Genomic DNA, 16643 nt, shown 5'->3' on the forward strand with positions numbered 1-16643 from the left:
ATGATAATTTACTCGCGAAGGACTCGGCGAGAATAATGGCACGGCGTGGAATACCCCGGCAGTGAGTCGACTGCCAGAGCGCCCAAATAAATGTGCATGTGTAATTAGTCCCCAATGGGTGACAGGTGTGCAGGTGGCAAACAGGGCCTGCCCCCTGCTGGCAAACACGGGACGTGACAAGATGGGCGACTCGAGTCATTTGACTTGACTAATTCTGACTCCTGTTGCTATTTTTAGGACTTGTGACTTACATGGCAAAAGACTTGGGAAGATTTTAACTTGGGATTTGGAAACTGAGTGACTCGACTAAATTCACACTGCAGGGGGTGATGTCCAATTTGAATTTTTTGCTGAATCCGATTTTCTTTGGAGCCTTTCACATTTCAAAAACAAATATGACTGAGTTCCATCCACTGCAAAATTGCTGATTTCCATCCCACAAAGACACCCAATGGTGCAAATACCCTCCTTTGATCTGCACGTGTCTCGGAGAATACCAAAAGAAAGAAAACTTGCACCTATGCACACAGTTAGTCTGCACTTTGTGCTAGACTTGCGCTGGGCACAAGAATAGGCCTCATAGTTTCTTAAAATTTGACGTGAAAGTGCTGCAAGAGATAATAATGACAAATTAACTCCACATTTTCCTTTATTGTTTGTTAAGGTACCTACTAATTTGTCTTGAATTATTTCCAAGACTTTTATTCCACTTCCATTTCGTCTTCATTTTCGTCAACATTTTTATTTTTTCAGCATATGGCTGTCTCATCTGCTGACTGTGTGAATGTCATTCTGTGTGGGGACTGGTCATGATGCCTTAAAGGACAGCTCAGTCAAATGTTCAAAGGAATTTGATGGTTTTCTTAGCTGTAAAAGTCTGGGGGAGGCAGAGGGGACAGATTTTGAACTATACTAACCATGACCATACCAATGTACACAATTTTGACATTTTAAACAATATTAGAATTATAATATACCGATAACTTACAATTCATGTCAAGTGAAAGGTGAGTTTAAATTAAAATCAGACAAAAGGCTGTCATAGAGAAATACAACGAAACTCACCCTATAAGTACAATCAACATGGGAAAAAATATTATGGAACAACCAAACTTCGCCACAGAGTCTTTTAAGTGTACTTTAATTCAAGATCAAGTTCTGTTTCTTTTGGGGGGGGGGGGTTCCGAGATAACAAGATGGCCACCAATAGAAGGGGTGTTTGCGCCGTCATTGGTGTGAATGCAGCCCACTTGTTTGCCATAAAATGGATGCAGTTCCCCTCATGACCTTTAAATTCAGAAGGACTCCAGGCAGGAGATTGGCGCGCAGAGAGTATATGCATATGTACCGTATTTTCACGACTATAAGGCGCCATTAAAAGTCTTAAATTTTCTCCAAAATGGACAGGACGCCTTATGGTGCGGAGCGTCCTTTATATGCGCTGAGTTCCAAAATCTGACTGACAGCCGAGACGCTGTTTATATAGAGAAAAGGCGGAAGTGACTGTGGCCGCATGCGGGAAAGAAGTCGGCCAATCAGGGAAGGGTGGGCGTGTATATATACATATATGGAGAGGGAGAGAGAGGACAGGCAAGCTAGTCCGCCAATGGTGAAGTGTGGGCGTGTAAGTGGACGCCTCAAGCCAGTACCAACACTTGTATAGAGTGTGGCAATGTGCATTGTTGCAAAACAACTCCAGTTTTGGTTTCTAAGAACCCCTGAAAATAAATTCGACAAAAAGACACGCCTACGAAGCTCAGTTCAAACTTAAAGCCACCGGTTATGCTTTTGGCATGCGTGCCCATCTCACAGCAGCGGTGAAAAAAACAAGTCAAGCAAATGAACTCTGAGCTTGCCGTTATTCCCGGAGGGTTGACTAAAGAACTCCAACCGCTGGACATTGGCATCAACCGGGCGTTCAAAGTAAAGTTGCAAACGGCATGGGAACAATGGATGATCGGTGGCAAACACAACTTTACAAAGAGTGAGAGGCAGCACTTGGCGAGTTACGCCACAATACGCAACAACGAGAGGGAACGCGGCGGTTTTGATGGATTACGGTACTTGCACAATTGTTCAATTCTTTCTACACACACACGCGCTGCCACCATGTTTCGCTCTGTTCTTTACTTTCAAATGTGGGAAAGCTTCACACGAGAGAAATGTTGACTTTGCTGTTGCTACTCCTTCTTTCCGCTCGGCAATGCGTAGCAACTCACACTAGCATGTGATGCATTCAATGATAACTGAGATGTGCAGTCCTCTGCTTCTGATACAGAGGATGAGGACTTTGATGGATTTCTGGGTGATGATTGATCGATAAACGTGAGAACATTGTACGATGGCTAAATAAAATACACCCGAACTCAGTTCTGCTTTCGTTGCCTTTTTAAAAACGTGTTTTTATCTTATCTGTATGTCTTGGCATGCTACCGTATGCTGCAAGCTAACGTGTTAGCGTGCGCGCATGCATGCCGTATGTTTAAGCTGGCGTATGTTTTACCACTGTAAAACTGCGGCCATTAGTACGATGCGTCCTGTGTATGTGTAAAATACAGAAATGTCACCCATTAATGAGACTGCGGCCATTAGTACGATGCGTCGAATAGTCGTGAAAATACGGTACTACCCCTGATCGCGCATCCGAGTATGACGTCTCACTTACTCACCCATAGTTTTAACGTGATCAATGGTGTGCCTTTAAAAATATTTTTAAGATGATAATGATTTTAAAAATATTTAATTCATTGATTTCTACAGGGGGCGGCCCGGTGATCAAGTGGTTAGCACGTCAACCTCACAGTGCAGTGGAACCGGGTTCAATTCCAGCTCCAGCCTCCCTGTGTGGAGTTTGTTATCCCTGGGCCTGCATGGGTTTTCTCTGGGTACGCCGGTTTCCTCCCACATTACAAAACCATGCATGCCAGGGTCATGGAACACTCTAAATTGTCCATAGGTTTGAGTGTGAGCATGGTTGGTTGTTTGTCTCTGTGTGCCCTGCGATTGGCTGGCAACTGGTTCAGGGTGTCCCCCGCCCACTGCCCCGAAGACAGTTGGGATAGGCTCCAGAACCCCCCTTGTGAGGATAAGCGGATCGGAAAATGGATGGTTGGATGGTTTTCGACAGGATTCAGAGTGATTTTCCCACACAGTTGTCATAATTATGAATGAAATTTGATGACATCTATCTACCATATGTTGGCAGAGCTCAGAATCGGTCAGCCTGCCTCGATCCACCAAAAGACCTGGACATCAACTGTGCCACAACTTAGACCCGCTTTCAGCTGGTGTAAATTCTGGGCTACTTTCTGTCACCAAATTGTCAGTCCCAGTGGCAACACGGTTAGCCAAATTTTCCAAATACGCTAAGCTTGACTTGCGTCTTCATTTTTGTACCAAGGCATCATTTTTACACCACGTGCACGTGCACGTGTCTATGAAAAAAGGGGCCAACTGCACATAGCTTTCCATTATACACATGAATGCACACACCATTCGTAATTTTTGATTAGTTAAATAAATGCTCTCTACATAACTTTACAATCTGGATAGTTAGGTGGTTAGTTAGTTCGGTTTTAGGTCATACATTAACATTCCTCATCATCAATATGTCATACAAAGCCACAGTGTAGTATAATAAAATTGAGAGGAAGCATCATGATTCTTTTTCCATTTTCACGGTGTAACCATTAGGCACAATTGTGGTTTTGTCAGTTGGAAAGAATACAAATGAGTCAGGATGAATATTCACAATGAAGGTTTCGGGTGTGAAATGGAATGTTTTGTGTGGTAATGAAATTTTTGGAATGAACGAGTCAAAATTGAAAATTGTTCATGTTGAACGGTGTCCAGAGTGAAAACATCACTTTGGAGGGGGGGGGGGGGGGGGGGGGGGTCTAAATGACACGAGTTGTAAGTAACTTTCCAGGGAGCAAATGTCCTCTCTTGCCCATCATTTTTACCGCTCCACTTCCACAGTTAACCCCCTTTGTGACTCTAAACAGATGGAAACATTCGCATAGTGTCACTGGGGTGACAAACAAGAATACCACTCTTGTGAGCTAAAGTGTTTAGGCGGTCGTTTGTGCTGTGCTGCTGCAACTGTCACTAAAAGCACAAAAATCTCTTTGCTATTGCCTCAATGTTACTTGAGTGCATACGTGTAGTGATGCATGCCAATAAACCATCTTGTTCCGCGTGGATAAACATTCTTCTTACTCAATTTAGCTGCATTGTATACACTCAGCCTGTGATCCAGCTCGGAATCAAGCTCTGCTGAGCTAACAGAAACCATCAATATTACGGTATGTTCGGTGGAACATCCAACAGGTCGCAAAATTGTATATTTATACTGTACTTTATGTCACAATTGTATATTGTATATTTGCACTTTAAAATGCTTTAAAAAAGCTTTTTATGGGAAATTATTGTGAAAAATATGTTCTTGTTCATGGCTTGTGTACAGATAGTTAAGTCTCTGCAGTGCCTTTATTAAAAAGGAATGAAAAGAGCCACTTCGATTGGCCGGGAGTCGGCTGCATTCCATCCCACAATGGCGCAAACACCCCCTTCTACTTTTGCAAGTTTACGAAAATACCCCAAAAAGAAAACTCCACCAATGCGTACAGGTAGATTGCACTTTACACACGAGAATAGTGCCCTCTGTCTCATTCAAACTGCAGTGGAGACTGTCGCTATGCTTTTATTTCTTTTTCCACTTCACGTAGGCGGTATCTCGTAATTCCAAAAACAAGTTGGGGGCACTTGTTGGTCAAGATATCTGTCATACAGAAAACAATGCATGAAAATGTGAAGATTGTTTTACAACTGGTAAGTATAAAAAGCTCTGACCAGGATGTTTTGTGCAGTGTACCAAGGCCATTGACGATGTTGTTGCTTCGGTTGATGGAAATAAGTATCAAAATAATAAATCAAAAACATATTGACATGCTGTTGGATTTTTGGGGGGCTTTTGCCTTGGGTGAAGTCACCCCCAAGAGCACTGACGTCTGCAGCCGCATTCCAGCTCAAGTGCCTCTCGAAATCTCGCATGTGGTTGTTTGATTGAACGCAGCCTCTCGCTTGAAGAATAATAAATTGAGACGTCCTCGTGCTCCCACTGCCAGCAAGCTTTACAATAAACACTCTGCCACTTCTGGTTAGCGTCACGAGGTTTCAAGATGACTTCCCGATTCGTTATTAAGGGGATTTTTGTTCCACCCCTCTGCCTGTTCAAGTGCATCCAGTTATTGTTGTGGAGATAAATCAAAATGCCTTATTGATCCCTTGGGGAAAGTTATAGTGACTCAGTGTGGGAAATTATAAACACAATAGTTGGGTGGAAACATAGATTGAGATGAAAAATGGGTTTCATTTCAGAAAAATATCAAATTGTAAGTATTTGATTTGAAAACTGTTTTTTTCCCCGATAGGAATTAATTGAAATGGAACGAAACCGTTCCAGTGTCCTACTAGCTATTCAGATGAATTATATGACTTTGTTTCTGACCTGGTGAATCATATGTGGTATTCAATGAATATTAACTCCCACTCTGAAAGCTTCAGCGGCGCGTTTCAGATAATCTTGGTAATTTTGTTTTCAATAACAGACCCATGATAGTGATTCCCTAAATTTGAGATCTGGGCCTGCTGCTGTCACTCCCAGCATAACCAGTACTTTGTATAAAAGAAGCCGTAATATTAATGCTTACCGACGGCACTGTCTGAAAAATTACCCACAGCTAGTGCTTCCTTTTCTCCTCTTGTTGGTCCTATTGATAATCTGATGAATAATTTTAACATGGCTCTCTGTAGTTGCCACAACACTTTAGCGCGATTAAGAATAAAAACGGATACTAAGGAATCCAAATCCTGGTTTACGGATGACAGCAGAGCACATTTGCAATACTACAGGAAGCTTGAGCATAAATGGTAATATGTCTTCATCAGTACCCTTTGGAGACAGTAGCCCAACAAGAGCCCACTTCCAACTGTTACCCCTGTTCCGCTAATGAGTTCATGCTATTTTTCCCTCCAAAAATTGAACTTGTTAAAGAAGCGATTAACACTGGCACTCGTTGGTTGCTCTCTCACTCCTTGAGAGTATCCCTTAAAACAGGGGTGTCAAACTCATTTTTGTTGAGGGGCACATTGTAGTTGCCCTTCCCCTTGGATGGCCATTATCCTCCTGACGACCAGTTGTTCAAATTTGACCTCTGTAGAGGACATTTGTGAACCTAAATATCTCCCACCCAGTGCATCCAATCGCATTAACTCATTTTGTTACTCTAAAGAGGACATTCAGTGCTTTCCAATGATACAAAATTTGTAGGGGTTAGAAAAAGTAAGAAAATGGCTTCCCTCACTTTTTATGGGAAGAGGAAAAGTACCGGTAATACTTTTTATCGAACACATTTTGTCTTGAAATGCTGTTGGCATTTTAATTATAAGATTCTTATGAACACGTTAAAGTGTTGTTTGAGTTGTTTTAAGTGTATTTGAGCCTGCTTAAAAATGTAGTGGGAGTTCAAAAATTTCTTCTGGAGTAGTCCAATTACTTCACATTGGGGAATTTCATTTTTTTTCCTGGTAGTCAGGAGGTTAAGACTGTGAAACCATATAAAGAAGTAAAGAATAACAATTTCTTCAACTATTTAAGTGACTGGAATGAGGGGTTTGGTAACAAGAAAATGCTGACAACAGGTCTCATTTATTACATATGATGATTTTAAATTTTGATACAGGCTTTAGAGCGCATCATGGAAGTTGACATGCTTGATTGGCTTTCGCGGGCCACATAAAATTGTTTGGCGGGTCAGATTTGGCCCCGGGCCTTGCGTTTGACACCAATGCCTTAAACTATTCCCTCAACTTAGTTAGTGAGGCAAAAGGAAGAAAATGTTTGCTTGAGCCTCTCCTGAGGACACTTGTTCAAAAGGCGTTTCCAGTCTTTGGACCCTCTATTTTACAGTAAACATGACTAACTTACCTGTTACTTTTGGGCACTGCACCGGCAGCTTTTAAGATTATTGTACTCTTATCTGTACTTTGAATCATGTACCTGTACTTTTTTTAAAGAGCAGTTTTCAACGATAACCACCCTATCACAAGAACCCTACCCACCCGGCTACCCCACCACCCACAAGGACCCAAACACACATTGGTGCATAAACAAATAAAAAGGTAATTGAATAAACGGTGGGTACTGAGCACCCTGTGAGGAAAACATAATGTCAAAAGACCCTGCTTTCAACTCTGGGAGTTTAAGTAACGATAGTTTAGTGTCAGATCTCCCCAAAATCCTTGGAAAAAAATTCACCACAACCCATTAATGATCATATGACCTCAAGCAATCTACTGTGAATTATTTCAGTCCAGATTCAGGGTGAATCACACAATTGAGGCAGCCATTTTTTATGACCTTTTAATAGCAATGGAAACCGACACAGTATTACTACTTGACCTCAGCGCTGCCTCTGATACCATTGATCATGTCACACTGCAAGAAAGCCTTGAAATGAAAGGCCACTTTCCAACCACTTAGAACGTATCCCTCAGTGAGAACACACCGTCTAATTAATGGGAATGTGAACTCTGATTATTATAACTTTCTTTACCTGTGGAGTGCCACAAGGATCAGTTCTTAGACTTAATGTTAAATCTTGGCCAGTCTCTGCTGCCACTTAGAGACATCATTTGAAAATCTGGCATTAGCGTTCACTTATGCTGATGATACTCAACTTTCCGTACCCAATGAACTAATTCAGCCATGCAACTGCTGTAAACTCGAGGCTTGTTCTGTTAAGATTAAATAATGGAATTCTTGTCACTTCTTGCCCCTTAACCATTGCGTCCTGAAAGAAAATGACATTGAAATTCATTTTCAATATCATTAATGCACTTTGGACCAATTTGTAAATAACTATTTGCCCCCGGAACACCCCTTTTTTATCAGTAAAATCAATGCCCCCCCCACACACACACACACACAAACATATCTTGGTGTGATGTCAGCAAAGGAACCGGAGACAGTAATGTCTAAAAACATCAAGTAATCGTTACCAATATGTGCATGGACATCTTGACTGAAGCCAGCCTGAAGACATGAACCGGTTCAGGGTGTCACCCACCGACTGCCCGAAGACGGCTGGGATGGGCTCCAACACCTCCCGCGAACCTTGTGAGGATAAAGTGGTTAAGAAAATGGATGGACCTATTGCATACTTAAGAGCCGATGTTCAGCCAGTTGAAGTGTCCCTTAAACACTGAGAAAACTGATTATTGACCTTGCCAAAGGAAACTGTTGAAGGGCACAACGCTAGTCATGTCTGTTGGTTGTCGTTGCGTAGTTTTGCGCTATTTCAAATGTATGATGTAGTGACACCTCTTTATATGATACAAATGACGTTTTAAGATGGTGACACACAAGGAACTTTGAGGCATATTTTTCCTGAAGATTGACAGTCCCAAACTGTACCATATTATAAGCATTCATATTTGGAGCTTCTCATGCATTCTGTATTAATTCCGAGCGTGTGTCCTTAACCAGGAAAAAAACCCAAAACTCTCAAGTACTCCCACAATGGAAAGAATGATGTGTTGTGTAAATTGTGCTATTGACCAAGCCGGCACGAGGCAAGCATTGTTTGTATGCGTGTATATGTGTGTGTGTGTGTGTGTGTGTGTGTATAGAGAGGCAACACTTAAATGCAGGCATGAATCACTTTAGCGTTTGCTTATTTTTTTGTTGAGTGTGCATGCAGGTCACTTCCTCCACTCTGCTGGGTCTATTTCAAACTTGTGTTGTAGTTCTTCACCTTGTGCAGTGTGTGTTCATGGTTTCATAGTGTGTGTACTGTCAAAGTTGCAATTTTACCCGGAGGTGTGTATCTGTGTTAGCGGGAGGCTCGTGCTTTGCAGGTGTGGACTGTTTTACGTTTACGAGTGTGGGAATGAGTAAGCGAGTGTTTTGCGTGAGAGTCGATTTGCCTTTCGTGTGGTCACTCAATTTTTGCAGAATTGCTTTTACTGTAAAGCTACTGCCGACTTGTGAGTGGCCACGAACACTTACTGGATTACAATCCAACCGTGTATTGTGGGATTTTAATGCATTTGGCCTGCAGCTGTTAAGAACACACAAATGGTGAATATCAAAATACATTTTCATGTCTCGTTTGGCACCTCTTGCGGTTATTAGTGTCTGCAGTTTTCGTCAACGTGCCTCCAAGGGCAAAGCAGCGTTAGCAATGCCAACTAAAAATATCTTTTACAAGTCTCAAAATATTGCATGTCTTTAGGGCTGTGGTTTTTTTTTCTTCTTCAAAGCACAGGCGCTTTACGTGGGGTGGTTACAAGAGAAATGAAAGGTTGCAACGGTGGCAACAAAGGAGGATGGAAGGCTTGTAGAGAAATCAAAAGTGTGCTTGATACATTGCTAGTTGCAAAGAATGAGATCACAAATCACATTGGCTTAACAGAGAGTTGCAGTGAAATGGTACAGTATGCTGCTTGCAACGAGGAGATGGATTAAGTCCAGATAGATTTGGCTGTGAGCCAATTTCAGTATTAGGTGTTTGTTGGAATAATCAGTTACAACAAATAGCTGTGATTCGGAATTATAGAAAAAACGACAATTAAGTTGCTTGACGGCCATTTGATGTAAAACATGTTTGGAAAAGCCACAACGAAGCATGTTGTGGTGCCTGATACCAGGATTTAGAAAAGCAAGATATCCTCGGCTAAAGGATACTGGAATAAAACATGTTGGAAAGGTCACAACTGTGTTTGGTATAAAATCAAGTGATTCGCTTTGTCGTAATTCGCAGCAAAACGGGGTTTGGATAGCCACGTCAGTGGATGGTATGTGAGAAATGGTAAAATCAGGATCAATTTGCTCCTGTTAGGCATGTTGGAATCGTCCTAACCATGCACTCACTTTAAGAGGACGGGTTGGTTGAGGGTCATTTGCTTTCAAAATATGTTGGAGTAGTCATATCTACAAGTTATGCTGCTTGCAACTTGGAATGAGATGAAAATGGGATAAATTAGGTTGAAGGTCATCTGCAGTGAAACATGTCAAAACTGTCCAACATCTGATGTTTATATTTCTCGTATAAAATTTGCTTCAAGAAATCGCAAGATCAGAATGGATTTGGTTGACTGGTAATAGGAACGAGAAAGGATTGTTTTGGTTTAGGAAGTGAGCAAATCAGGATGGATTTGTCCAAAAACAAAGAAATAAATACACTTGGAATTGTTTGACTTATCATTTGTATTATTTGTAAGAGGAATTTTCCAGCAGCACCCTTGCTTGTGTTGACTTGCCAACCTGAATAATTGACTTGGACCGACGGTTATTTGGAACTCATATTGTCAACATTAACAGTTCACATTCCAAATGTGTACATTAAAATGTGCAATTACATCAAAATGTATGATTGTTGTGTGTACCTTGTGTTTTCCCACGTTCTTGTCTGCCTTTGAATGTCACTGAGTTCGTCACTGTGACTACATAATTTACAACAGCTGTGTGTGTGTGTGTGTGTGTGTGTGTGTGTGTGTGTGTGTGTGTGTGTGTGTGTGTGTGTGTGTGTGTGTGTGTGCACGTATGTGTATCATGTGTGTTTTTGTGTCTCTGGTTGGATGGTTTGCGAGGAAATGGCTCAACATGGCGTGTTTGTTTCCAGTCATTGGCGGCAGGATTAACTAGAAGTAAATAAGGCTCTTCCTTCTCAGGTGATGCGTCCAGCTTATAAATGTGGTCTCACTGCTTGCTTCGCGTCCAGGAATGAGTTTGTGAGTTTGATCGTGGCCCAAGGTCGAAGCGGGTTCTGGTAAAAGGCTGTTTGGCAGAAGTGAAGAAACACAATTAAATTAAGGTTGTTGGTGGTGGAAGTTTTTACTAACCTTTAAATAAACATGTGCTTACTTAACACATGTGTTTATTACTTAGGATGTGTCACGGTTTTGTACTTTGAGCAATTTAACAGGGTATTTGTTCAGTTTCACACAATAAATCCAAATTTATGCAAAAAATGAGATTGACATACTTTTGCCGTTCCTCAAGACCTACTGGAAGGGAAAATGCAAGTGAGCGTCTGTACACCTCACCCCACATACTGCACTGCTGTGCCAATAGTGTGTCAACATTCTGTTATCGTGTCTACTTCTGGCAAGGCCTGATTGCAGTGACATCCATTTGCAGGACCACAAACTGATTGCCCAGGACAACAATAAAACCGCTTTGACTCTTGTAGGCAGCACTTCATACACTTCAATGTGTATGTGCACGCATGTGTGTGTGCGTGTGGCACATGGACACGTCATCAAACACAAATGCTCCATTACAATGTCGACACCTTGAAAGAACAGTCAAGAATGTGTTGATTATTAGACGCTAACCCGTTTAGCTAATGCTAATGTGGGAATCCGGCGACCTGGTGCGCCAGTGGTTAAGGCGTCGACCTCACAGTGCAGAGGTACCAGGTTCAATTCCAGCTCTGGCCTCCCTGTGTGGAGTTTGCATGTTCTCCCCGGGCCTGCGTGGGTTTTCTCCAGGTTAGGATAGGCTCCAGCACCCCCCACGACCCTTGTGAGGATAAGCGGATCAGAAAATGGATGGATAGATAATTTGGGAATCCATTAAAGCGCGGTGCAGCTTTGCTTCCCTTTTGCATTGAGACAAAATGCAGAAATACAGTTCAGTCGCTGGTGCTGTAGCGTCGGGGTATCCACACGTTTTCGTTTCATGGCCGCACCCAAAAGAAAAATGGAAGGATGAAAGGGCCACTTTAAAATTCATCAAAGTTTTGAAACACGCTCAAGTCAGACAAGAAAGAAATGATATGTTGTGTGTTATGTCTAGTTAATTTCATCAGCTTTATGTTCAAGGTGTAAAGGCAAATTGTTGAGTTCAAGTTTTTGGGGTGGCCGACAGCCCTCTATCTCACCGAATAGATGCAGCTCTTCACTTCACAGTATCTCCATGTTCAGAACCCCCCCAAAAAAAGAAAAAAATTGAGTTAGGTGAACATTTTACAGGTACTTGAGTATCATTATTGTGATGTCTTTGTGGATCAGTCATGGAGCACAAAGTGGAAGAAACCACTATAATCTTTATTAACTACATTGGTTTGAAGATACATTTTTATTCTTTTAATCATAATAAAATGTTATTTATCTTTATTTTCATTCGAAGAGTGAGAAGTGTCCATCTTCACCTTTGAACTAACCTTGTGGCCCCTGTCCAATGTCATATTTATTTGTTTGTTTGTCATGGCACAGGCTATTAAAAAATGGATGGCGGGCCGCAAATGGCTCCTTCGTGTAGTGGTACGCTCACCTGACTTGTGTGCATTAAGAGCGGGGTCGGATCCTGTTAAAGCTGACTGTTCATCTCCATGTACCCTGCAAGTGGCTGGCGACCAATTCAGTGTGTAGTCTGCCTTTCACCTGAAGTTTGCAGGGATAGGCTTCAATACCACCTCTGCGACCCTGCACATGGTAAGCAGTATCGAAAATACCATGACACGATGTAATGAAATGCAGAAGCAAGTATGATAGTCCATCTGCAAAATAGTGTTCCTGACAGTGTAGTCTGGACTCTGGCTATCCCTTGAACTGGGCTCAGGATCTTCGGGAGACAGAAACTGTGTGTCGGGATGGCTTTTATTGTCTGTGAATTGGTGAAAGTGTAGAACGATTCACGAACGAAACGGGCAGATACAACAAAATTACTTCCTATGGGTAGGCATGCAGACAAGCATTTAAAAAGTCGCGTGAGCCAAAGATGTCCTCTTTCAGTTAAACATGACAACTTTTTAAGTAACCGTGGATGCTATGTGAGAAATTGTAAAATCAGGATCAATTGGCTCCTGTTAGGCATGTTAGCCATTTTTTTATGGGAATAAAAATTAGGGCTATCGCTTTTTTTGAACACCAAACTCATCCAATCATCCCTTTATGAAACAGGAAAAGGCCTTCCTCAAAGCATTTCAACAACATCGAAGGCATATGTGCTTTTCCAAAACATCCTCCTAAAATGAAGACTTAATCATGATTGATTAATTAGGATAATGACGATTAAGAGGCTTGGACAACATAAAAATATGAATAAGGCCCACTAACACGGATGCTGGGTGGAACATTGCAAGGAGAGATGAAATCATGTCCAGATGAATGGCATTCCATCTTCATCTGTGTGTGTGTGTGTGTGTGTGTGTGTATTTTCGTGGTTTGAGAAGTCTGGGACATGATTTTGGTCTCAAATGTTGACACTGCCCTGGCATGACCCCGCCGTCTGACTCATCCATCCCCCCGCAACTGTCCACACTTGGAAGAAGAATTTATATGCAAACAATACTCTGTCTTCACTACAATTGTGTCATGTTTTTCAATGATCTGATGCAGGTGCGAGGCCATCTTCATGGGAATCTGAGATGAGCTATCTGGGGATTATAATATGCTGTTGCATTGTGTGCGATTAGTCCGGGGATTCCCTCCGTATGTGCCTCTGAGTTCCTGCTTTTTTTCTTTTTTTTTTTACATTTTAGGGGGAAAAAAACAGTTGTCTCTTAATGGGAAAAATGTGATATTTTTTTTTTTGCATTCAAGTTTATATGAGTGAGTCTGCTCGTGTGTCTGTGCATGTGTGTGGTTGTATGGATCTGTGCACCTCACTCTAATGTGTGTGTGTGTCTGTGCGTGTGTGTGTGTTAGCCACGTCAACCACAATTTCTTTCCTGTTTTTATAATCCTCCTCTCCTCTATGTTTCATTTCACATCCCTCCTGATTTACTGTGTGGGCTGCCCAAGTGATCAGAGCCCAAAAACCTGCAGGGTTTTTGGGCGTTGTGGACAATGAAACGTGAAATATAATATGACATCAAACTAGTTGAAACCCCATAAGCTAAATGAGCAATAACATAATTGTGGGAACAAAGCAATGAATGCACCTCTTGCTGTCTGTTTTTGTTGCACATCCAGGACTAGAAGCACAAAATTGACATTGCCTCTTCTAAATTGGTTCAGAGCAGAGTACCAGCTGAGTAGCCCACGGTTCGAATACCCTCCCATCAGATATTTTCCCTCATCACCTGTAAATCCTTATTTACATTTTCCTAAATGTGAGGTCTCAACACTGAGTAAACAATCAGCCTTGAAATCAAGATGCTTCATAGAGCATAACGGAAATTGTCTCCTAGAGCTTTACTGTGGGCGTCATCCCTTTTATTTTTGCTCTTGCCAACAATATGGTGGCTATGTCCGCTGAATTGTAATGCAGAGGCCTCTTAACCACGTCCAGGATGCAGCAGACCCCGACAAGAGCGTTTATGGACAACTTTACCTTCACGACATCTGTCTCAGGTGCTGACAAATAGGATGGTTGTTGACATGTTCTGCCACTTTTCGCTATCTGGACATATAGCAGTGGAGTGTCATTCTACACAGCCTTCAACCGATTATGGAAATGGCAAAGAGATCCATAGAGACCGCGAGTGATGTCGCGGAGAAGGCCACCAAGCTCATCAACCTCAGCTGGGTTCCTGAGCACGCCGATTTTTCATAAACAAATTTGGCCATCCTCTCATTTTATCCGGTGACCAGAAATGTCTGAGATTCTCACTAAACACGAGGAGTGATCAACAATGGAGGAATGGACTGTAAGGGTTGAAAAAAAATCAATGGTGTGTCATAATAGCTTTGATTGATGGCTGAGTAAGTTTTATGATCCATGCAGAGCATAATCCTATACGAGCAACAACAACTCTCTTAGCCAGTGAGAGTGGGATTGTGGAATCTTGGATACAAAATAGTCTTTCAGCAATTGCTGTGCAGAAAGAGTCAACAGGTTGGCAAATCTACGTGGTATGTAGATAATTGTTTGTTGCCTCTGAGGAGTACTGTCAGCATGTCTCTGTCAACCAAATCCGTTTTAAACTGTTTCTTTTAAGCAGTGCTGATGGTCTTATATTAAAGCAGGTGTAAATTTGAGTTGAAAGTCGCGGTCAAAATAGCTCGTTGACAGATGGTACGGCTTTCATTTGGCAGGTGCGATGCAACCAATTACAGTGAGTATTCCAGCATTTTGTTTGAAGTTATCTCCTTTGTATTTCATAATGATGTATGTTTGGGACCAAAAAGGTCAACTAGCCTGGAGGAAACATTGGAGACTGGAGACAAGTCTGAAATAGTTGTGAAGGATTCCTGCAGTGAATTGGATGGATTTGTTCATCTTTGTGGCCTTATTGATCAGACATATTTATTTAATGCTATTATTGTCTTGTTGCTGTTGCAGTTTTCGAGATGTATGTTTTCTTTGCGTGTTCATTTAATTTTTAGTTATAAAAGTACTTTTTTCAGTGAAAAAAAATCATTTATTGACACTCTATCATCCATCCATCCATGTAACTCAGCTGCATGGTATCCAAGTGGTTAGCAGGTCTGCCTCAGGTTCCTGTGCTTCGGATTTGAATTACGAAACTCAAATGTCTTCATGTAGGCTATCAACTACATCAATGCCCTGTCGCAAAGCATTTGTAGAACTCAAGTGATACTTTTTACATAAATGTTAGCTGTCTTTGATTTCCCCTTCGCGATTGAGCGCCTCTGAATACACAATCACTCACATAACAATTTGCAAATGATGGTATATCAAGCACATCGCCTTACAGTGCACAGATGCAAAGTTCGATTCCAGCTTCGGTTTTCCTTTGTGGAGTTTGCATGTTCTCTCCGTGCCTGCGTGGGTTTTCTCCGGGTACTCCGTTTTCGTCCCACATTTCAAAAACATTCTTGGCAGGTTCATGGAACACTCTAACTTGTCCCCACATGTGAGTGTGAGCGCGGATGGTTGTTCGTCTCTGTGTGCCCAGCGATTGGCTGGCAACCAATTCAGGGTGTCCCCTGCCAACTGTCCGAAGACAGCTGGGATCGGCTTCAGCGTGCCCCGCGACCCTTGTGAGGATAAAACGAGTTAGAAAATTGATGGATATTCGCAAATGGGACAGTTTCAGACTCACAACTTGGTGAAATTTTGAATTATGGAGATTTTGAAATATGGCGAGTTCAGTCAGGACACATCCATTTTTCCAAAAATAATTCCCTCCTTTCTTCCTTATTTTGCTCAATACCATGCTAAGAGATTTTTATGTGGCTCACAGAAGATGAAGAGAGATTAACATTGGAGTAAAGGTGGTCTGTGATAGTTGGAAAAATAATATGCGCCTTTAACACTTTTTTGGGGGCTTGATTGATGGCTCGGGAAGTCTTCTGTTCCATGCAGAACGTGTTATGATCCGACCACTATGCCTGTCAGTTCCCAGTGGAATGCATTGGAATTTTTCTTTGGGGGTTGATTTTCAGCAGTGGTACATCAATTTTGCCTTCAGACAAGATATCTAAATGACAGCAAGAGGATAAGGTAACCCATGTTTACATCGCTGACAAAAGATGATTCATGTTCCACTTGTGGAGTATCCAATTTGCAAAATAACCCCATGTATTTTATTCTGTTTGCCTATGAAGTTTCTCAAATACTTAGGGTGCTTGAAAAACATTGGTTAAAAAAGAAAAAAAAAAGAAAACATTGGGCAGTGAGACATTATACACGCAAAGCGTATGAATGCGTCCTTAATGATAGTTAT

The sequence above is a fragment of the Hippocampus zosterae genome, chromosome 12, assembly GCF_025434085.1.
Source record: "Hippocampus zosterae strain Florida chromosome 12, ASM2543408v3, whole genome shotgun sequence".
NCBI lineage: Eukaryota > Metazoa > Chordata > Actinopteri > Syngnathiformes > Syngnathidae > Hippocampus > Hippocampus zosterae.